At 40.2% G+C, this 23,774-nt stretch overlaps 1 pseudogene; it reads right to left on the bottom strand.

Annotated features, from left to right (window-relative positions):
• Positions 1-19,121: 19,121 nt before the first annotated feature.
• LOC130034106 (protein SET-like) overlaps positions 19,122-23,774 on the bottom strand; it is a 54,782-nt pseudogene continuing 50,129 nt past the window's right edge.

The following is a 23,774-nucleotide window of genomic DNA, read 5'->3' as shown; positions in this document are numbered from 1 at the left end:
CGTCTGTTGATATGATCATATGATTTTTATCTTTTCTTTTGTTGATATGATGGATTATGTTGATTGATTTCCGAATGTTGAACCATCCTTGCATCCCTGGGATGTATCCCACTTGGTCATGACATATGATCTTTTTGATGAGTTGTTGTATTCTATTGGCTAGTATTTTGTTGAGAATCTTCGCATCCGTGTTCATCAGGGATCTTGGCCTGTAGTTTTCTTTTCTTGTGGTGTCTTTGTTTCCTTTTGGTATTAGAGAGATATGGGCTTCATAGAAGCTGTTTGGGAGAGTTTCTGTTTTTTCAATTTCCTGGAAAAGCTTGAGAAGAATTGGCAATAGGTCCTCTTTAAATGTTTGGAAAAATTTGCTAGTAAATCTGTCTGGGCCTGGGGTTTTGTTTTTGGGAAAACCTTTGATTATAGTTTCAATTTCCTTGATGTGAATAGGTCTATTCAGGTACTCTGCATCTTCTTGATTCAGCTTTGGGAGATGGTAGGAATCCAGGAATTTATCCATTTCTTCCAGGTTCTCGTGTTTCGTGGCATACATGATTTCAAAGTAGTCTCTGATGATCTCTTGAATTTCTTTAGTTTCTTTTGTGATATCCCCATTCTTATTTCTGATTCGATTTATTAGGGTTCTCTCTCTCTGTTTCTTTGTGAGTGTTGCTAGTGGTTTATCAATCTTATTTATTTTCTCGAAGAACCAGCTCTTGGTTTCATTGATCTTTTGGATTGTTTCTTTGTTTTCCATGTCATTGATTTCTGCTCTAAGTTTTATGATCTCTTTCCTTCTGCCCGATTTAGGCTCTTTCTGTTGATCCTTTTTTTTTTTTTTTTGGCCTCTATTTTTTTTTTAGTGAAGCACCATGAGGTACAGTTGTAGACTTACAATTTTTTGTGCTTGGGTTTGATTATACAATGATCAGATACCCATCCCTCCACCAGTGCCCATTTTCCACCACCATGGATAATATCCCCCCCACCCCCGTCCCCCCATCCCCCCCTGCCTCTGTGGCAGGGCAATCCCCTGTGTTCTCTCTCTCCTTTTGGGTGTTGTGGTCTGCAAAAGAGGCATTTAGTGGCAAATATGTTCAGTCCATAGTCCACTTTCGACATGCATCCCCCTCCTGGGAGGATCCTCCAAACACACTTTATTTGGTGTTCCCTTCTCTATCTGAGCTGCCCTTTCCTCTAGAATGCCCGACTGGCCACTAAACTATAGAGTAATCCTCCTGGTGCTGATCTCAGCTATTCTTGGGTATTAATCTCATATTTTGTTACTTTATATCCCCCAGATGAATGCAATCTTTTTATGTCTATCCCTCTCTTTCTGACTCATTTCGCTTAGCATGATACTTTCCATGTTGTACCACTTGTATGTAAATTTCATGACTTCATCTTTTCTAACAGCTACATAGTACTCCATTGTGTAAATGTACCAAAGTTTCTTTAACCAGTCATCTGTTCTTGGGCATTCAGGTTTCTTACAGTTTCTGGCTATTGTAAAGAGTGCTGCAATGAACAAACAAGTGCAAATGTCACTTCGACTATAAATTTTTGCCTCTCTGGGATATATTCCCAGGAGTGGTATTGCTGGGTCAAATGGGAGCTCAATTTCTAATTTTTTTAGAATCGTCCATACTGTTGTCCAGAAGGGCTGAACCAATCGACATTCCCACCAACAGTGAAGGAGTGTCCCTTTCTCGCCACATCCGCGCCAGCAACGGTTCTTTTTGTTCTTTTGAATGTGGGCCAGTCTCCGAGTTGTGAGATTGTATCACATTGTGGTTTTGATCTGCATCTCCCCGATGATTAATGATGTAGAGCATTTTCTCATGTGCTTTTTTGCCATTCGGATTTCTTCTTTGAGAAAGTTTCTGTTCATTTCATTGCCCCATTTTTGGATGGGGTTGGATGTTTTCTTCTTGTGGAGTTTAACCAGTATTTTGTATATCCTGGATATCAACCCCTTGTCAGATGTGTATTCGGCGAATATCTTTTCCCATTCTGTAGACTGTCTTTGTATTTTGGTCACTGTTTCTTTGGAGGTGCAGAAGCTTCTTAGTTTAAGATAGTCCCATTTATCTATCTCTGTTTTCACTTTCTCAGACAGTGGCGTGGCATCTTTGAAGATACCATTAGCTTCAATGTCATGGAGGGTTTTGCCAACTTTGTCTTCAATGTACCTTATGGTTTCTGGTCTGATGTTGAGGTCTTTAATCCATTTTGACCTTACTTTTGTACACGGTGTTAGGCAGAGTTCTGAGCCCATTTTTTGCATGTAGCCGTCCAGTGATGCCAGCACAATTTGTTAAAGAGGGTTTCCTTACTCCACTTCACATTACTTGCACCTTTATCAAAGATTAGAATATCATATGATTGAGGGGAGATGTCAGTGTATTCAACCCTGTTCCATTGGTCTACAGTTCTGCCTTTGTTCCAGTACCATGCTGTTTTAATTATTACTGCTTTGTAGTACAGTTTGAAGTTAGGGAGGTTGATTCCTCCCATTTTCTTTTTCCCAAGAATTGCTTTAGCTATTCGTGGGGGCTTATTGTTCCATATAAATTTCAGGAGTGTTTGCTCAATTTCTTTGAAGAATGTCGTGGGTATCCTTATAGGGATTGCATTGAATTTATACAATGCTTTCAGTAGTATTGCCATTTTGTCAATGTTAAGTCTCCCGACCCATGAGCAGGGGATATCTTTCCATTTCCTCATGTCCTCTTTTATTTCCTGAAGTAGCGTTTTGTAGTTTTCTTTGTACAGGTCCTTTACTTCCTTAGTTAAGCTGATTCCTAAGTACTTGATTTTCTGGGGCACAATTGTGAACGGGATTGTTTTTTTCATGTTGCTTTCTTCTCTCTCACTGTTTGCATACAGGAAAGTCATGGACTTTTCGGTATTGATTTTATAGCCTGCAACTTTACTATACGAGTCTATTGTTTCTAGGAGTTTTTTGGTGGATATTATTGGGTTCTCTAAGTATAGTATCATATCATCTGCGAATAGTGAGTGCTTGATTTCTTCCTTTCCTACCTGAATGCCCTTAATACCTTTTTCTTGCCTAATCGCTATTGCAAGTACTTCCAGTACTATATTGAACAGCAGTGGAGAGTGTGGGCATCCTTGTCTCATCCCTGATCTTAGAGGGAAGGCTCTCAGTTTTTCCCCATTGAGGATGATGCTTGCTGTAGGCTTGTGGTAGATGTCTTTAATTATGTTTAGGAAGGTCCCCTCTAAAAGCATTTTGGCTAGGGATTTCATCATAAAGGGGTGCTGGATCTTGTCAAATGCTTTCTCTGCATCTATTGATGTAATCATATGCTTTTTATCTTTTCTTTTCTTTTGTTGATATGATGGATTATGTTGATTGATTTCTGAATGTTGAACCATCCTTGCATCCCTGGGATGAATCCTCCTTGGTCATGGTGTATGATCTTTTTGATGAGTAGTTGGATTCTATTTGCTAGTAATTTGTTGAGGATCTTTGCATCTGTGTTCATCAGGGATATCGGTCTGTAATTCTCTTTCTTTGTGGTATCTCTGTCTGCTTTTGGTATCAGTGTGATATTTGCTTCGTAGAAACTGGAAGTTTTTTTTGATATTTCAATTTCGTGGAAAAGCTTAAAGAGGATTGGGAGTAAGTCCTCTTTAAATATTTGGAAGAATTCACTAGAGAATCCATAGGGAGCAGGACGTTTGTGCTTGGGGAGACTTTTTATTACCATTTCAATTTCCTTGGTGGTGATAGGTCTGTTCAGGTACTCCAGGTCTTCTTGGTTCAGCCTTGGGAGTCTGTAGGAGTCTAGGAATTTATCCATTTCCTCGAGGTTTTGATGTTCCGTGGTATACAGTTTCTCAAAGTACTCCCTGAGGATCCTTTGAATTTCTGTAGTTTCTGTTGTAATGACCCTCTTTTCATTTCTGATTCGGTTTATTAGGGTTTTCTCTCTCCCTTTCTTTGTGAGTTTTGCTAGAGGCTTATCAATCTTGCTAATTTTCTCGAAGAACCAGCTCTTGGTTTCATTGATCTTTCGGATTGTTTTTTGGGTTTCCATCTCGTTAATCTCTGCTCTGAGTTTTATTATTTCCTTTCTCCTGTTCGGGTTGTGCTCCTTTTTTTGGTCCTTCTCCAAGCTCTTAAGCTGTGAGGTTAGGTTACTTATATGTGCTCGCTCCTCCTTCCTGAGGAATGCTTGTAGAGCTATAAACTTTCCTCTTAACACAGCTTTTGCTATGTCCCATAAGTTTTGGTAACTCGTGTTCTCATTTTCATTCGTTTCTAGGAATCTTTTGATTTCCTCTTTGATTTCCTGTCTAAGCCACTCGTTGTTCAGTAGAGCACTGTTTAATTTCCAGGTGTTTGATTTAGTTTTCTGTTTTTGTATGTGATTTACTTCTAATTTCAGCGCATTATGGTCTGAGAAGATTGTCGATATAATCTCTATCTTCTTAATTTTTTGGAGACATGTTTTGTGGCTCAGCATGTGGTCTATCTTGGAGAATGTTCCATGTACGCTTGAGAAGAATGTGTATTCAGCTTTTTGTGGATGAAGTGTCCTGTATATATCTACTAAGTCCCTTTCTTCCATTGTTTCCCTCAGATGAAGTATGTCCTTGCTAAGCTTGAGTCTGGTTGATCTATCAAGAGGTGACAAAGCAGTATTGAAGTCTCCCACTAGTATTGTGTTGCTGTTGATGTCTTTTTCCAAATCTGTGAGTAGTTGTTTTAAGTGCTTTGCTGGTCTCTCATTAGGTGCATATACATTTATTATTGTAAGTTCTTCCTGTTGTACAGATCCTTTGATCAATAAGAAATGGCCTTCGCTGTCTCTTATGACCTTCCTCACTTTGAAATCGATGTGGTCTGATATTAGGATGGCTACCCCAGCTTTTTTATGGGAGCTGTTTGCATGTAGGATTGTTTTCCAGCCTTTGACTCTGAGTCTGTGTTTGCTTTGACTATTGAGATGTGTTTCTTGCAGGCAGCAGAATGTTGGATTCAATTTTCTAATCCATCCTGCCACTCTATGTCTTTTAATTGGTGTGTTTAGCACATTGACATTGAGAGAGATTATTGTTATGGGATTTTGTCCCATTGTTCTGTTGAAATTTGGTGTATTTGAGGGGCCTTTCTTGCCTTAAAGTAGCCCATTTAGTTGTTCTTGTAACCACGGTTTTGAGTCTATGAAGTTCCTGAGCTGTTGTTTGTCTGTGAAACTGGGTGTTGTTCCTTCTATAATGAATGAGAGTGTCGCTGGGTAAAGTATTTTTGGGGAGGCATTTATTTCATTGAGTTTTTTCACTATGTCCCACCACTCTTTTCGGGCCATAAGGGTTTCATCAGAAAAATCAGCTGTGAATTTTAAGGATGCTCCTTTGTAAGAGATTTCTTTCTTCGATCTTGCTGCTTTCAGAATTTTGTTTCTGTCTAAGGTTTTGGTCATTTTGATCAGAATGTGTCTTGGGGTATTTTTATTCGGATTTCTTCTAGCTGGTACCCTTCGGGCCTCCTGAATATGGTCACAAGTTTTCTTCAGCTCTGGAAACGTTGTAGCAATGATGTCTTTGACAGTTTCTTCTTCATCAAGGTTTTCTTCCTGTACCTCTGGGACTCCAATAATTCTTATATTACCCCTCTTGGCTTCATCACGATCTTCTCTTGCCATCTGTTCCCGAATTGTGAGTCTCTTTTCCATTTTCTGCTCTTTTCTGGAGAGTCTCTGAACTTCATCTTCGAGCTCACTGATTCTGTTCTCAGCAGCTGTTACTCTGCTGCTGAGGCCTTCCACTGAGTTTTTCACTTCGCCTACGAGATTTTTCAGGTCTGACATTTCTGATTGCGTTTTCCTCATTTCTGCCTTCGAATCCTCTTGTCTTCTATTGGCATTGCTTTCCATTGTTTCTTTTAGTTCCCTAAGCATCCTAAGTAGCTCCCTCCTGAATTCCTTGTCAGAGAGGTTGTCTACCACTGCAGTACTGTTGGTGTCATCTGGGCTAGACTCTTCAATAAGAAAAGGGCTTTTGCGTTGCTTTACCATTCTGAAAACTGTGGTTTAGTCCTTAACGTTCACTGTTACTATTCTGCTTGATATGCAGTGTGAGTTAAGATAGGCTTATGAGTTATTGGCTACTGTGTTTCTAGTGGCTGAGCTGAACTAGAGAAGTTTCCATCGAAGAAGGTAGCTTATGGTTTCTATGGCATATGTAGCGGGAAAATATTTCGCGGCCGCATTAGCGGCCACGGCTCCGGAAAGAGTCCCTGGCACTGAGCGAGGAGTTGGGAACGTCGATGGAACTAGCTGTGCATGCGCACAGAGGGTCCCAGGCCCTTGGGGGTGGGCTGTACCTGGTTGGAATAGGAGCCGTTCAGCTTGGTTGCCCAGAGTTGGGCTTCCGTGCCCGTCCCGCGCAGACAAGGGGTGAAACCGGCTTTCTAGGAGGCGGAGCTAGCTGTGCATGCGCACAGAGGGTCCCAGGCCCTTGGGGGCGGGCTGTACCTGGTTGGAATAGGAGCCGTTCAGCTTGGTTGCCCAGAGCTGGGCTTCCGTGCCCGTCCCGCGCAGACCAGGGGTGAAACCGGCTTTCTAGGAGGCGGAGCTAGCTGTGCATGCGCAGAGAGGGTCCCAGGCACTTGGGGGCAGGCTATACCTGGTTGGAATAGGAGCCGTTAAGCTTGGTTGCCCAGAGCTGGGCTTCCGTGCCCGTCCCACCTGTTGATCCTTTTCTAAGGTCTTGAGCTGTGAGGTCAAATTGTTTATGTGCATCGTTTCTATCAACTTAAGATATGCTTGCAGAGCTATAAATTTTCCCCTTAATACAGCTTTTGCTGTATCCCATAAGTTCTGGTAGTTTGTGTCTTCATTCTCATTTGTTTCCAGCTATCTTTTGATTTCATCCTTGACTCCGTTCCTGACCCACTCGTTGTTCAGCATCGAGTTGTTTAATTTCCAGGTGTTTGATTTGGTTCTCCGTGTCTTTGTGTGATTCACTTCTATCCTTAGTGCATCATGGTCTGAAAATATGGCTGATACTTTTTCTATCTTCCTGATTCTGTTGAGGTATGTTTTGTGTCCTAGCACATGGTCTATTTTGGAAAATGTTCCATGTGCGCTGGAGAAGAATGAGTATTCTTTCTTTTGGGGGTGTAAAGCCCTGTATAAGTCCATAAGCCCTTTCTCTTCTATTACTTCTTTCAAAGCCAACAATTCCTTGCTGGGTTTTGTTCTTGTTGATCTATCCAGAGGTGATAAGGCGATGTTGAAGTCTCCAAGTACTATTGTGTTGGTAGTGATGTCCTCCTTAAAATCTGTTAGCAGTTGTTTTAAATATTTAGCTGTTCCCTCATTAGGTGCGTATACATTTAAGAGTGTGATTTCTTCCTGTTGTACGTATCCCTTGATGAAGAGAAAATATCCTTCACTGTCCCTTCTAACCTTTTTCAAGGTGAAATTAATGTTGTCGGATACTAGTATGGACACCCCAGCTTTTTTGAGGGAGTTGTGTGCTTGCAGGTTTGTTTTCCATCCTTTGACTTTGAGTCTGTGTTTGCTCTGGCTGTTGAGGTGAGTTTCTTGTAGGCAGAAGAATGTTAGGTTCTGTCTCTGTATCCATTTTGCCACTCTGTGTCTCTTAACTGGTGAATTTAGGCCGTTGACATTGACAGAGAGAATGTTTATGGGGTTTTGTGTCATCTTTCTGTGCGGGTGTGTTGTGGTTGTAGGGTTTGTCTTGTCTTATAGTAGCCCCTTTAGCCCTTGCTTTAGGTTTGGTTTTGAGTCTATGAAGTTCCTGAGCTGTTGTTTATCTATGAAATAGTGTACCGTTCCTTCGATTTTGAGGGAGAGTTTAGCCGGATAGAGTAGTCTTGGTGAAGCATTCATTTTAGTGAGTTTTTTGACTATATCTCGCCACTGCCTTCGGGCTTGTAGGGTTTCCTCTGATAGGTTTGCTGTGAATCTAAGGGATGCTCCTTTGTATGTGATTTCCTTCTTTGCTCTTGCTGCTTGCAGTATTGTGTCTCTATCGGCAGCATTGATCATTCTAACTATGATATGTCTTGGAGTGTTTTTGTTGGGGTTTCTTTTAGCTGGCACCCTTCGGGCTCCTTGAACCTGAATGGCTGCACTGTGCAGCTCTGGGAAGTTTTCAGCAATGATTTTTTTGACGGTGTTTTTTTCGTTGGGATTGTTTCCCTGAGGTTCAGGTAGTCCCATGATTGTAATATTTTTCCTCTTGGAATCACCTGCTAGGACTCTGATTCTCTGTAGAGCCATTTTGAGTTTTCTTGCCACTGTTTCTTGTTGCGTGTTGGATTGTTGCAGCTGATCTTTCAGCTCACTGATTTTCTCTTCAGCTGTGGTCATTCTAATTTTAAGAGAAGTAACTGAGTTTCTCATTTCATCTATGGAATCTTTTAATCGTGACATTTCTGCCCTCATTTCTTCTCGTAATTTGTCGATTTTTTCTGTGGTGTTACTGGCTGTCTGTCTGACTGTTTCATTGAGTTGATTGAACATCTTCATGACTTCGTATCTGAAATCTATGTCAGAGAGTTCCCTTAGGTGAGCTGTATTGACGGAATGTTCTAGATTGTTTTCGTTGTTCTCCCCGTGTGGTGGGGATTTTCTTTGTTTCTTCATGCTGCTGAGTAGGTTGGGGAGTAGATTCCTTGGGGACTAGGTTCCTTAGTATGGGAAAACAACGGGCGGCTGTAAATTAAGCCACGCCCACTTTGAGGCCACGCCCACGTTTGAGGAGGCCACGCCTCTATGGTACCCTGGGTTTGGGATGAGATGGGCGCCGCGGTCAGGAGTGAAGAGGGCAGGGCAGACGCTCAAAACTGCTTTTCTTCAGGCATCTCGGGAGACACCTGGGGTCCTGCAGGGAAAGATGGAGGTCCCAGGGTTGCAAGCCGGCAGCCGAGCTGACCTGGATTTAGGATGAGATGGGCGCCACGGTCAGGATTGAAGAGGGCAGGGCAGACGCTAAAAACTGCCCAACTTGCATACGTTTTAACGTTTAAAACTGAGCATTATTCCTTTCCAAAGAATGAAAAAAATTTTAAATAAACAAGAACAAAATTATAATAGAAAATGTCTATTCCAAATTAGATTCTACAGGTTCTGCTGATTTTCCCATCCAGTGATCAAGTCATCATTAGGAGAGAATTTTTTTTAGAAGTGTCACCTTAAAACTGCAAAGACGTCCATTAAACATCACAATTAAACATGCTGAAAGAGAATCCATGTTGTAGAAATGCCCACTTAGCCCAACGAAACATGTCAAACACAACCTTTTGTGGAACTTCTATAACCCCATATTTAAAAAAAAACTTTTTATAATGTAAGAGTACTACTATGTATTCAGCCATTGATTAGGCTGATTGAATTGGGCATGAACTCCACATTACTTTTTTAAAATTATATTTTGCATGTTAATTGTATATTATTATTATTTCCCCGAGATACAGTTACAAAGCTTTCCTGTTTGAGCTTCAGTCATACAATCATCAAACACCCATCCCTTCACCAGTGCACATTTTCCACCACCAAAATTGCCAGTATTCCCCCACAACACCCCCGTTCCAACCCTTCCCCTGCCTGTGTGGCAGACAATTTCCCCCATAATCTCTCCCTATTTTGGTTACATTCGATATTTTGGCACCAGTCTCACAACCACTCAAACCTGCTGAAAAGGTAATTCTAGACGATTTGTTTTGTATTGCTTTTTATAGATAGAATATGATGTCAGGAAATTCTGTGTAATTCTCTTCTGGGAGCTTTAGTTTAAAGTCTCTATTTCTTGGCTATTGATGTGATTACATGGAGCTGGGGGCAATTTGTGGGTGTGACTGCCAAGCTACTGGAAAACTGGGGACCTAGGGGTAGGAGTCCCCCTTCCAATCTGAGTGGGCTTAGAGATCTCAGTCAAGGGTTCCCGCATACGTGGATTTTCCTGCCAGTCTGCTCTCTGTGAGGTTCATGCAGTCTTGTAACCGCATATTTTTAAAAGATTTCTTTTCTTTCTTTTTTTCTTTTTTCTTTTTTTTACTTTTTTATTATTTATTTTTTAATTGTATAAGTTAGTTCACAATGTTTGATTACATTCAATATTCAAACACCAATCCCTCCACCATTACACCTTACCACCACCAAATTTGAGATGTTTCCATCCCAAATCCCAATCCCTGTCCCAAAATACAACCAAAATAATATATTTCATATTGTCTTATGAAGAACTGCTGAACATGCTTACAAAAAAGTGTTCACATAGGAAACAGTGTGAAGATTGTTCTAATTTAGCAAGAGCCATTAAGACATTCTATAGGATATCACTAACATGTTGTTAAAGTTTGGGTGATGTGAGCTTTGGTATTTATATCTGAAAATATGTATATGCATATATATATTTCCCTCTATGATTTGTTGCCTACTATCTGAACACACATCAAATATGGTGTGGTAATTATGGGGAATGTGTAGGGAGTGTTTTATGATGTGTCCAGGAATATGTTTACTCGTATGTGAGGCTTGACCTGAGCGCATATACAATTAGATTTCAGCTCCCAAAGACTTTAGCTATTTTGTTTGTTGGTTTGTTTTGCAGTGTATGGAGAACATACCTGGCAGTACTTGGGGTGTCAAGGAGGGTAGAGTCATACAATGTTTAAGCTCAGGGCCTCACATTTGCAGGACATGTGTGCTCTAATGTTTTTTTTTCTTTTTTTATTAGTGAAACACCATGAGGTACAGTTATAGGCTTACAAATTTTGTGCTTGGGTTTCAGTTATACAATGATCAAGTGCCCATCCCTCCACCAGTGCCCGTCATCCGTCACCACGGATCCCAGCATTCCCTCTCACCCCTCATCCCCCCCCCCGTCCCATCCTGCCTCTGTGGCAGGGTAGTACCCCTTGTTCTCTCTCTTTTCTTTTGGGTACTGTGTTTTGCAAGAGAGGCTTTGAGTGGCAATCATGTTTGGTCTATAGACTACTTTTAGCATGCTTCTCCCACCCTGGGAGGGTCCTCACAACACCCTTCATTTGGTACTCTCTTCTCTATCTGAGCTTCCTTTTCACCTAGAGCCTGTGGCTGGCCTTCCATTCATGGAGCAAAATTCCTGGTACTAATCTCAGCCATTCCTGGGTGTTAGTCTCCCTTTTTGTTGCTTTATGTTCCCCAGATGAATGCAATCTTTCTGTGTCTATCCCGCTCTTTCTGACTCATTTCGCTTAACATGATACTTTCCATGTAGTACCACTTGTATGTAAATTTCATAACTTCATCTTTTCTAACAGCTACATAGTACTCCATTGTGTAAATGTACCAAAGTTTCTTTAACCAGTCATCTGTTCTTGGGCACTCAGGTTTTTTCGAGATTCTGGCTATTGTAAAGAGTGCTGCAATGAACAAACAATTGCAGATGTCACTTCGACTATACCTTTTTGCCTCTCTGGGATATATTCCCAGGAGTGCTATAGCTGGGTCAAATGGCAGATCAAATTCTAATCTTTTGAGAGTCGTCCATACTGTTTTCCAAAAGGGTTGGACCAGCCGGCATTCCCACCAGCAGTGAAGGAGTGTCCCTTTCTCGCCACACCTGCGCCAGCATTGGTTGCTTTTGTTCTTGTGGTTGTGGGCCAGTCTCTGTGGTGTGAAATGATATCTCATTGTGGTTTTCATCTGCATCTCTCTGATGATTAGTGATGTAGAGCATTTTCTCATGTGCCTATTTGCCATTCGAATTTCTTCTTTGCTAAAGTTTCTGTTCATTTCCTCACCCCATTTTTTGATGGGGTTGGGTGATTTCTTCTTGTGGAGTTTAACCAGTACCTTGTATATCCTTGATATCAGCCCCTTGTCGGATGTGTACTTGGTGAATGTCCTTTCCCATTCTGTAGGCTGTCTTTGTATTTTGGTCACTGTTTCTTTTGAGGTGCAGAAGCTTCTTAGTTTAAGATAGTCCCATTTGTCTATCTCTGTTTTCACTTGCTCGGCCAGTGGCGTGACATCTTTGAAGATACCATTAGCTTCAACATCATGGAGAGTTTTACCGACTTTGTCTTCAATAAACATTATGGATTCTGGTCTGATGTTGAGGTCATAAATCCATTTTGATCTTAATTTTGTGCATGGTGTTAGGCAGAGATCTGAGCCCACTTTTTTGCATGGAGCCGTTCGATTTTGACAGCATAGTTTAATGAAGAGGCTTTCCCTGCTCCATTTCACTTTTCTTGCCCCCTTATCCAAAATTAGATGATTATATGTTTTGGAGGAAATGTCAGTATATTCAACTCTGTTCCATTGGTCTGCAGCTCTGCTTTTGTTCCAGTACCATGCTGTTTTAATTATTACTGCCTTGTAGTAGAGTTTGAAGTTCGGGAGGTTGATTCCTCCCATTTTCTTTTTCCCAAGAATTGCTTTAGCTCTTCGTGGGGGCTTATTGTTCCATATAAATTTCAGGAGTGTTTGCTCCATTTCTTTGAAGAATGTCACAGGTATCCTTATAGGGATTGCATTGAATTTGTACAGTGCTTTGGGAAGTATTGCCATTTTGATGATGTAGATTCTCCCCATCCATGAACAGGGGATATTTTTCCATTTCCTCGTGTCCTCTTGTATTTCCTGAAGTAGCGTTTTTTAGTTTTCTTTGTAAAGGTCCTTTACTTCCTTAGTTAAGCTGATTCCTAGATACTTGATTTTCTGGGGCACAATTGTGAATGGATTGTTTTCTTGATGTCACTTTCTTCTCTTTCACTATTTGTGTATAGGAATGCCATGGATTTTTGGGTATTGATTTTATAGCCTGCCACTTTACTATAGAAGCCTATTGTTTCTAGGAGTTTCTTGGTAGAGGTTTTAGGGTTCTCTAAATATAGTATCATGTCATCTGCGAAGAGTGAGAGCTTAATTTCTTCTTTCCCTATCTGGATGCCCTTAATATCTTTTTCTTGCCTAATCACTATTGCAAGTACTTCCAGTACTATATTGAACAGTAGTGGAGAGAGTGGGCATCCTTGTCTCGTCCCTGACCTTAGGGGAAAGGGTCTCAGTTTTTCCCCATTGAGCACGATGTTTGCTGTAGGTTTGTGGCAGATGGCTTTAACTATTTTGAGGAAAGTCCCCTGTATCCCCATTTTGGCAAGGGTTTTCATCATGAATGGGTGCTGGAACTTGTCAAAAGCTTTCTCTGCGTCTATTGATATGATCATATGATTTTTATCTTTTCTTTTGTTGATATGATGGATTATGTTGATTGATTTCCGAATGTTGAACCATCCTTGCATCCCTGGGATGAATCCCACTTGGTCATGATGTATGATCTTTTTGATGAGTTGTTGTATTCTATTGGCTAGTATTTTGTTGAGAATCTTCGCATCCGTGTTCATCAGGGATATTGGCCTGTAGTTTTTTTTTCTTGTGGTGTCTTTGTTTCCTTTTGGTATTAGAGAGATATGGGCTTCATAGAAGCTGTTTGGGAGAGTTCCTTTTTTTTTCAATTTCCTGGAAAAGCTTGAGAAGAATTAGCAATAGGTCCTCTTTAAATATTTGGAAAAATTCGCTAGTAAATCCATCTGGGCCTGAGCTTTTGTTTTTGGGAAGACTTTTGATTACAGTTTCAATTTCCTTGATGTGAATAGGTCTATTCAGGTACTCTATATCTTCTTGATTCACCTTTGGGAGATGGTAGGAATCCAGGAATTTATCAATTTCTTCCAGGTTCTCGCGTTTCGTGGCATAGAGACTTTCAAAGTAGTCTCTGATGATCTCTTGAATTTCTTTAGTTTCTGTTGTGATATCCCCATTCTTATTTCTGATTCGATTTATTAGGGTTCTCTCTCTCTGTTTCTTTGTGAGTGTTGCTAGGGGTTTATCTATCTTATTTATTTTCTCGAAGAACCAGCTCTTGGTTTCATTGATCTTTTGGATTGTTTCTTTTTTTTCCATGTCATTGATTTCTGCTCTAAGTTTTATGATCTCTTTCCTTCTGCCTTATTTAGGCTCTTTCTGTTGATCCTTTTCTAAGGTCTTGAGCTGTGAGGTCAAATTGTTTATTTGTATCGTTTCTATCGACTTAAGATATGCTTGGAGAGCTATAAATTTTCCCCTTAATACAGCTTTCGCTGCATCCCATAAGTTCTGGTAGTTTGTGTCTTCATTCTCATTTGTTTCCAGCTATCTTTTGATTTCATCCTTGACTCCGTTCCTGACCCACTCATTGTTCAGCATCGAGTTGTTTAATTTCCAGGTGTTTGATTTGGTTCTCCGTGTCTTTGTGTGATTCACTTCTATCCTTAGTGCATCATGGTCTGAAAAGATGGCTGATACTATTTCTATCTTTTTGCTTCTGTTGAGATATGTTTTGTGTCCTAGCACATGGTCTATTTTGGAAAATGTTCCATGCGCGCTGGAGAAGAATGAGTATTCTTTCTTTTGTGGGTGTAAAGCCCTGTATAAATCCATTAGCCCTTTCTCTTCTATTACTTCTTTCAAAGCCAATAATTCCTTGCTGGGTTTTGTTCTTGTTGATCTATCCAGAGGTGATAAGGCGATGTTGAAGTCTCTAAGTATTATTGTGTTGGTAGTGATGTCCTCCTTAAAATCTGTTAGCAGTTGTTTTAAATATTTAGCTGTTCCCTCATTAGGTGCGTATACATTTAAGAGTGTGATTTCTTCCTGTTGTACGTATCCCTTGATGAAGAGAAAATATCCTTCACTGTCCCTTCTAACCTTTTTCAAGGTGAAATTAGTGTTGCCGGATACTAGTATGGCCACCCCAGATTTTTTGAGGGAGTTGTGTGCTTGCAGGATTGTTTTCCATCCTTTGACTTTGAGTATGTGTTTGCTCTGGCTGTTGAGGTGAGTTTCTTGTAGGCAGAAGAATGTTGGGTTCTGTCTCTGTATCCATTTTGCCACTCTGTGTCTCTTAACTGGTGAATTTAGGCTGTTGACATTGAGAGAGAGAATGGTTATGGGGTTTTGTGTCATCTTTCTGTGCGGGTGTGTTGTGGTTGTAGGGTTTGTCTTGTCTTATAGTAGCCCCTTTAGGCCTTGCTTTAGGTTTGGTTTTGAGTCTATGAAGTTCCTGAGCTGCTGTTTATCTATAAAATAGTGTACTGTTCCTTCGATTTTGAGGGAGAGTTTAGCCGGGTAGAGTATTCTTGGGGAAGCATTCATTTCCGTGAGTTTTTTTGACTATATCTCGCCACTGCCTTCGGGCTTGTGGGGTTTCCTCTGATAGGTCTGCTGTGAATCTAAGGGATGCTCCTTTGTATGTGATTTCCTTCTTTGCTCTTGCTGCTTGCAGTATTGTGTCTCTATTGGCAGTATCGATCATTCTAACTATGATATGTCTTGGAGTGTTTTTGTTGGGGTCTCTTTTAGCTGGCACCCTTCGGGCTCCTTGAACCTGAATGGCTGCATTGTGCAGCTCTGGGAAGTTTTCAGCAATGATTTGTTTGACGGTGTTTTTTTTCGTTGGGATTGTTTCCCTGAGGTTCAGGTAGTCCCATGATTGTAATATTTTTCCTCTTGGAATCACCTGCTAGGACTTTGATTCTCTGTAGAGCCATTTTGAGTTTTCTTGCCACTGTTTCTTGTTGCGTGTTGGATTGTTGCAGCTGATCTTTCAGCTCACTGATTTTCTCTTCAGCTGTGGTCATTCTAATTTTAAGAGAAGTAACTGAGTTTCTCATTTCATCTATGGAATCTTTTAATCGTGACATTTCTGCCCTCATTTCTTCTCGTAATTTGTCGATTTTTTCTGTGGTGTTACTGGCTGTCTGTCTGACTGTTTCATTGAGTTGATTGAACATCTTGATGACTTCGTACCTGAATTCTATGTCAGAGAAGTCCCTTAGGTGAGCTGTATTGACAGAATGTTCTAGATTGTTTTCGTTGTTCTCCCCTTGTGTTGGAGGTTTTATTTGTTTCTTCATATTGCTGAGTAGGTTGAGAACTAGATTCCTTGGGGACTAGGTTCCTTAGTATGGTAAAACAACCTGCAGCTGCCGGAAAATAAGCCACGCCCACTTTGAGGCAACGCCCACTTTTGAGGGCACGCCTCTACAGAACCCTGGGTTTGGGATGAGATGGGCGCCGCGGTCAGGAGTGAAGAGGGCAGGGCAGACGCTCAAAACTGCTTCTCTTCAGGCATCTCGGGGGACACCTGGGGTCCTGCAGGGAAAGATGGAGGTCCCAGGTCGCGAGCCGGCAGCTGTGCTGACCTGGATTTAAGGTGAGATGGGCACCGCCATCAGGAGTGAAGAGGGCAGGGCAGACGCTCAAAACTGCTTCTCTTCAGGCATCTCGGGGGACACCTGGGGTCCTGCAGGGAAAGATGGAGGTCCCAGGGTTGCGAGCCGGCATCTGCGCTGACCTGGATTTAAGACGAGATGGGCACCACCGTCAGGAGTCTCTTTTCTTTCTTTTAAACAAGATAAAGTAGACAGAGACATGTTGGTAAATACTAATTGTCCATATTCACAGACATAGTGTAATCTCTCAGCACAATATACAGAATAAAGAGGGGGAAAGCTAGAATTCTATGCATTACTACACTGAGTCCTGATCCCTCCAGTTTCCAGTAGAACTTACGGCACAGTAGGTCTTTCTGTTTTACCCACAGCACAAGTGGTGTGGATTCCCTCAAGTTTGTATTGAGATGAGAAGGGATAAAAATGAATCTGGTGCTCCCTTCTCTATCTGAGCTCCCTTTTCCCCTAGCATGTGTGGTTGGCCTCCAAGCCATGGAGTAAAATTCTTGGTACTAATCTCGGCCATTCTTGGGCGTTAGTCTCCTATTTTGTTACTTTATGTTCCCCAGATGAATGCAATCTTTCTATGTCTATCCCTTTCTTTCTGAGTCATTTCGCTTAACACGATACTTTCCATGTAGTACCACTTGTATGTAAATTTCATGACTTCGTCTTTTCTAACAGCTATATAGTACTCCATTGTGTAGATGTACCAAAATTTCTTTAACCAGTCATCTATTCTCGGGCACTCAGATTCCCTCTTTTACAAACCACAACACCCAATAAGAGAAAGAGAACAAAAGGGAATGCCCTGCCACAGAGGCAGGGTGGGATGGGTGGGATGGAGGTGGGAGGAATACTGAGATCGGTGGTGGTGGGAAATGGGCACTGGTGGAGGGATGGGTACTTGATAATTGTATAATTGAAACCCAAGCACAAAAATGTGTAAGTCTGCAACTGTACCTCATGATGTCTCACTATTAAAAATTTTAAAATAAATAAATAAAATGAATCTGGAAAAGAAAGTGGTAGACAATCTTTCCCTGCTGAATGTTTTCAAGATATTTCCCCAAATGAAGCTGAGAACCACAATGTAAAGGGGAGAAAAGAGACCTCGAAACGGGGCAACTGGGCATGAGTGGGGAAGAGGCAGGCAGGAGAAAAGGAAAAAGACTGCAACTTGTTCCCAGGGACTGAAGAAAATTTTTAAAAAGATTAGAATTTAATACCATTAGGATAATGGGCTAATATGAAAGATATACAAGTCTCTAGTTGAACTTTACAGGAAAAATACATCCAACTCCACCAAAAAATGGGGAGAAGAAATGAACAGTAACTTTCTCAAGAAAGAAATTCAATTTACCTAAAGGCACATGAGAAAATGCTCTTCATCACTAATCATCAGGGAGATGCAAATAAAAACAACAATGAGATATCATCTCACACCACAGAAACACACATCAAAAAGAACAAGAACAACCAGTGCTGGTGCAGATGTGGGAAGAAAGACTCTCATTCATTATTAGTGAGAATGCCGACTGGTCCAGCCTGTTTGAAAAGAAATATGGACATTCCTCAAAAAAAACCTAGAAATTGAGATCCCATTTGACCCAGGTAGACAACTTCTGGGAATATACCCTGGGGCCCCCAAAACACACATCAGAAACACCATTTGCACTCTTATGTTCATTGCATCACTATTCACAATAGCCAGAATCTGGAAATAACCTGAGTGTTTGAGAACAGACAAATGGATAAAGAAAGTATGGCACATCTACAAAATGAAATACTACACAGTTGTCAGGAAATGAAGTCATGAAATTTGTATATAAATGAATGGACATGGGAGTAGCATGCTGAGTGAAATGAGTCAGAAGGAGAGACACAGATAAAGATGACTGCATTCATTTGTGATATATAAAAGGATATATAATAGAAAACTGATATCAAGGCCAGGGAAAACAGGGTTTACGAGGACTGGTCAATGATTGGAATCTATCACAAGTGTGTGTGGGATGGAGAGTAGGTAAGATAGAGAAGAATCAGTATAATAATAATATTTGGAAATGATAATACATTACTGGCGCCCGCTCGAGCAAATCGATGAGTAATGGGATGTCAAGTGAACAAGTGATATTACTTAAGGGCTGGAGGGATAGCATAGTGGGTAGGGCATTTGCCTTGCACACGGCTGACTGGGGTTCGATTCCTCCGCCCCTCTCGGAGAGCCTGGCAAGCTACTGAGAGTATCTGGCCCGCATGGCAGAGTCTGGGAAGCTCCCGTGGCATATTCAATATGCCAAAAACAGTAACAACAAGTCTCACAACAAAGACATTGCTGGTGCCCGCTCGAGCAAATCGATGAACAACGGGAGGACAGTGCTACAGTGCAAATAATACTGGAAAAAAAACTGAGTGTTAAAAGTAAGTAAAGGATATACATGATAACCTTTCAGTATCTGTATTGCAAACCACAATGCCCAAAGGGAATGGGAGGAGGAGAGAGGAGGAGAGAGGAGGAGGAGGAGGAGGAGGAGGAGAGGGAGAGGAGGATAAGAAGGAGGAGGAGGAGGAGGAGAAGGGAGCTAGAGGAGGGAGAGGAAGGGGGAGGGGAGAAGAATGGGGGAGGAGGGGGGAGGGAAGGAGGAGGGGGAGGAGGGAGAAGTCCTGTCAAAGAGCCAGGATGGGAATGGATGGGACAGAAACTGGTCACACTGGTGCTGGGAAATATACAATGGTGGAGCGATAGGTGTTAGAACACTGTACCACAGAACCCTAATCATGAATAGCTTTTTAAGGTGTCTATCTTATAGTGATTCAAAAAATCTTTAAAAGATTGGAATTCATCAGTGTTCCATTAGTGATCATCTCTTTCATTCTCCTCTCCTTGCTCCATCTCATCATAATCTTTATCTTCACCTTCATACCCTTCTTCATCAATAGCTTCCAATCCTTCCTCTTCATCTTCATCATCATCATCTTCTCCTTCCTCTTCTTCATTATCTATATCAGGAACCAAGTAGTATAATAATGTATTTGACCAAAATCCTCGTCTTTGATTGCCTCGCTAAGCTCTTCTGCACCAGCATCTGAATGGTCAATGAATCAAGTAAAGAAGTTCCTTATTTAGTCCCTTCCTGCTGGCTTTTTTGTGTTTGACTTGAATGTTTCATTAAATTCTTTCCATATTTCCATTTAATTTCAGTGGCCTTTGAAGATGAATCACCACTATCATTCAAATAAAATTCTCTGGGAGAACTTTATTTTTAAAGTAAGAGTTTTCATAAAAATAATTTATTCTTTAACCTGACTTAATATCTTCAAATTCTGTCACTTCAACTCTTGTCAAGTAATGTAGCGACTCTTCATCCTCCTCCTTAGCAGTGTATGGTTGACAAATGTTGTTATCCAAAAGTTGGGGATTTGGGTGACCAATTCCCATCTCTTCTGAAAAAAATAGTTGGCAGAGTTAATTATATTTCTATTTTACGTTCAAAATCCCCTAACTGGCTTGTTCATTAAGTCTGTCTGTTCCATTTTTTATCTCGTCAATATGTTCATTCACTTCCTGCTGCTCTTTTTTTCTGAGGTCTCTCAGCCATTCGTGATTTCAGCTGAGCTCCTTTTTACGGACTTTGGCCACCTTCCCTAAGCGGTGCTGCTCCGAGGTCTGGAGGAGGGGGGAGTTGGGACGGGAGAAAAAGGAAGGCAAAGTGGGGCTGGCGGAGGCTTCGGCAGGCACTAGTTTCCTTGCTCAAACTGCCTCCTCTCCTGCCCTCTCTCGCACACTGGATATAAAAATCTCTAATCCATTTTAAATTAACTGTTTTGTGCGCTGTGTCAGGGGATTAGTTCTATTTTTGCAAACAGCTATCTAGTTTTCCAAAATCATTTACTAAATGAATTTTCCTTGCTACATTTCACGGACCTAGCATCTTTGTCATACATTTGCTGTTGAGACATCTATGAATTTACTTCTGGATTCTCAAATCTATTCCATCAGTCTGAAAATCTTCTTTGGTTTCAGTACCACACAATTTTGATTACTGGCGTTTAATGTTTCATTTTGCTTGTTTTGGGTCATGCCCAGCAGTGCTCAGGGCTTTCTCTTGAATCGTTGTCAAGGGGTCACCCTGGCTGTGATTCTGTGACCATATGTGGTGCTGGAGACCAAACTGTGGTCCTTACCCTCTGTACTATCTATTCAGTCCTGATTACTATAGTTTTATGTGTAATTTAAAGACAGGAAATTCAGCGCCTCCCATATTATTTTTCTCTCAGAAAAGCTATAATTATTTAGGAGTTTTGTGGTTCTATACAAGTTTAAGAAGTGCTTGTTCTATATCCTTGAAGAATACATTTTAATTATAACAGATTTTTCATTGAATCAGTATATTTTGGATATTATGGTTACTTGGCAATGTTGATACTACCAGTACACAAACAGGATATTCTTTCACTTACTTGTGTCATTTTCTATTTATTTTCATAGTCACAACTTTCAATACGCACATTTTTCACATTTTTTGCTTAATTCTTCAAATAGCCCCAGGAACACAGGAAATAACTGTTTTTTTGAGGCTTGTTAGAACTCACCAATAAACTCATGTGGAGCTGGACTTTTGTTTTAGGGTGATTTTTATTACTATTTCAATTTCCTTATTCATAATTGCTGTATTCAGGTTTTCTATTTCCTCCAGATTTAGTCTCAGGCTGTCAGATCCTAAATGTTTGTTCATTTCTTCTAAGTTATCCAATTAAGTGGTGTAAAGTTGTTCATAATAACCTTTTATGATCATGTGTATTTTGGAGGTTTTGGCTATAATTTCTACTCTTTGATCTTTGGTATGATTAACTAGGATTTTATTTTATTTTGCCCCTGATGTTATCGACTAGGATTTAAAGTTTTTTAGTCTTTGAAAAATAGCTCCTGATTTTATTGACATTTTTAATCATTTTCTTGATTTTTGTGTCACTGATTTCAGCTATGTTTTCTATTTCTTTCTTAGTTTCTCAAACTGTGCTGTTAGGTGACTTGTTTGTGAATTTTCCTGCTTCTGGATTTTATCCTATATTGCTATGAACTTCCTCTTAGTTCTATTTTTACTCTGGCCTAAAGGTTTTAATAATTTTTGTCTTTATTCTCATTAATTTTTAGGAATCTTTTTTTATACTTTTTTCCCCTCTTGAACCCACTTATTGTTGACCAACTTCCTTTTTTAGTTTCCAGTTGTTTGATATTTTTCTAGCTTTTCTTTTTGGTTGATATTTTGAGTATCCCAGAGGAGTACTAGGGAGACTCGGAAGTGCCACCAGTGATTCTCTGCCAATAGGGCCATAAATCCAATGCAAAGGCTTGGGGATGCGATGCTGTTCAGGCTCTATGATGGGAAGTATTACATGGGTCACTTCTACTATTCGATGCTTCAGTTATCATGTGGTGCTGATAATCAAACCTGGAGTGGACATATGTTATACTTGTGCACTAACTTCCTTATTATCTTCAATATTCAAGTCCTTGTGGTCTGATAAGGGATTTTAAATAATTTCTACTTTCATCTCTCTCTCTGGGCACTTGGTTTGTGTACCAAGCATGTGTTCTACCTTGAATAATATCCAATGTGCTTTCAAGAAGATTGTATATTCTTCTTTTGGAGATTTGAGGTCTCTGTACAGGTCTATTCAGCTAATACTCTATAATGATAAGCCTGTCCTTCTGGGGGTTTCTTTTCTATTGCTTGAAAGGAGTTTCTTCCACAAGGGGGAGTTCCTTACTATATATAAGTTATTCTTTTAGGAAGCAAAAGTGACTTTACCAGGTAAAATATCAAAGCAGAATAAAAACAAACAGAAACTAGGAAATAAACGTCTCCAGGTATTTGACTTGTGCCCATCACTAACTGGATATTCAAAAGCCATTTTACTACTATATTGTGTTTTGACAAGATTACAATTCATGTCCTAAGATCCGTCTCATTCCAATCTATTCATTCATTGCATCTATAAATGTATATTGAATGTACAATTTTGAAGGTATTGTTGTAAGTATTGGAACTTCAACTGCGAACAAAAAAAGACCAAGTTTAAGACCTCATAGAGATGTTGTTTGTATTGGTAACAGTCAAGAAGTGAGACAATATATGGAATACACAGTATATTAGATAGGAATACAGGTCAAGGATGAAAAACATTGAAAAATCTCACAGTTCACTCTAAGTGATATTGGAAGCAATGAGGAATTTTGAGTAGATAATTGAAGTGATCTGACTGATTTTTAAAGGATCACTCTAGATTTTTATTGAGTAATAAGCTGCAAGGGAACAAACTGAACCGGGCTGATAAGAGTGCATTGAGGAGTAGTTATTTTTTGAAAGGAGAGGGGATATCAAAGGTAGAGCCAAATGGAGTTGCTAACAAATAAAATTTGGGATATAAGAGAAGAAAAGAAGAGAAACAAGGCAAACAGGGTCACTATGTTGCATAACACTAATAGCGTTTAATTGAAATGTGGTTGGTGCCCTTGGCAGTTGTGTAATACATTTCTATTCAAGTTGATGCCAGAGTTTTCATCCCGACCAGATAAAGGGATGAAATTGCCACTAATTGTGATGTGATGGAACAATGGGAAGAATAGGATTGGAGGTGGATTATTCAGCTCATTTGTGAATATGTTAAACTTGAGATGTCAGTCAATTAGACATTTTAGCAGAGGTGTTAAATTGTGGGTTAAGTGAGCTTGGTATTCATAGGAATGGATAGGGCTGAGATAAATATTTTTGAGTCATAGGCTTCTAGAAATATTTGCAGCTACGAGTTTAAAAATGTGAGAATTGTTACAGAAAAGGAAGGGTTCAAAGTCCCAACCCTGGGACACTTTTAGAGATAAAGAAGAGAATGGGGAATAAGTCAAATCAGTGATCAGTAAGGTAAAAGGAAAACCAGAAGAAAATGGTGTTCTGGAAATCAAGTGAAGGAGACGATTCAAAGAACAGGAGAATGAACAACTTTAAATAGTATTTTGTCTTGGTCAAGCAAGAAGTAGGCTGAGAATTCTTAGCAACATAAAGATCATTGGTGGTTAGATAAAAGCTGTTTTAATAGTAAAAAGCTTGATTGCAGTGGGTTCAAAAGAGAAAAATCCTTTTTTCTTTATAATTTATTTTTAATTAAAAACACATGATTTACAAAGTTACCAATAGTTGAGTTTTAGGCAAACAATAATTAAATACCAACCCCTCCACCAGTTTTCCCAGAAAGTCTACCCACTCAACCCCCACTCCACTCCCACTGTCAACTTATAAGTCACATTTACAAAGTTTCAGTGATTTATGCTTAGATATCCTGTTTCCAGTTTGTTGAATCTGTGTTTTGGATATATGGCTACACTCCTCACTCATATCTCTGGTATAACTAAATCCCTGATGCCTGTTCACCCATTATTTCTCGTTCTCTTCTTCCCCCTTGATTTCTTTTCTTCTCTTTCCATCTCCTCTCTAAACACTGGGTCGAG

The sequence above is a fragment of the Sorex fumeus genome, unplaced genomic scaffold, assembly GCF_029834395.1.
Source record: "Sorex fumeus unplaced genomic scaffold, SorFum_2.1 ptg000058l, whole genome shotgun sequence".
Lineage (NCBI taxonomy): Eukaryota > Metazoa > Chordata > Mammalia > Eulipotyphla > Soricidae > Sorex > Sorex fumeus.
The sequence above is the reverse complement of the archived record's forward strand: the minus strand, read 5'-3'. Positions and strand labels throughout refer to the sequence as shown.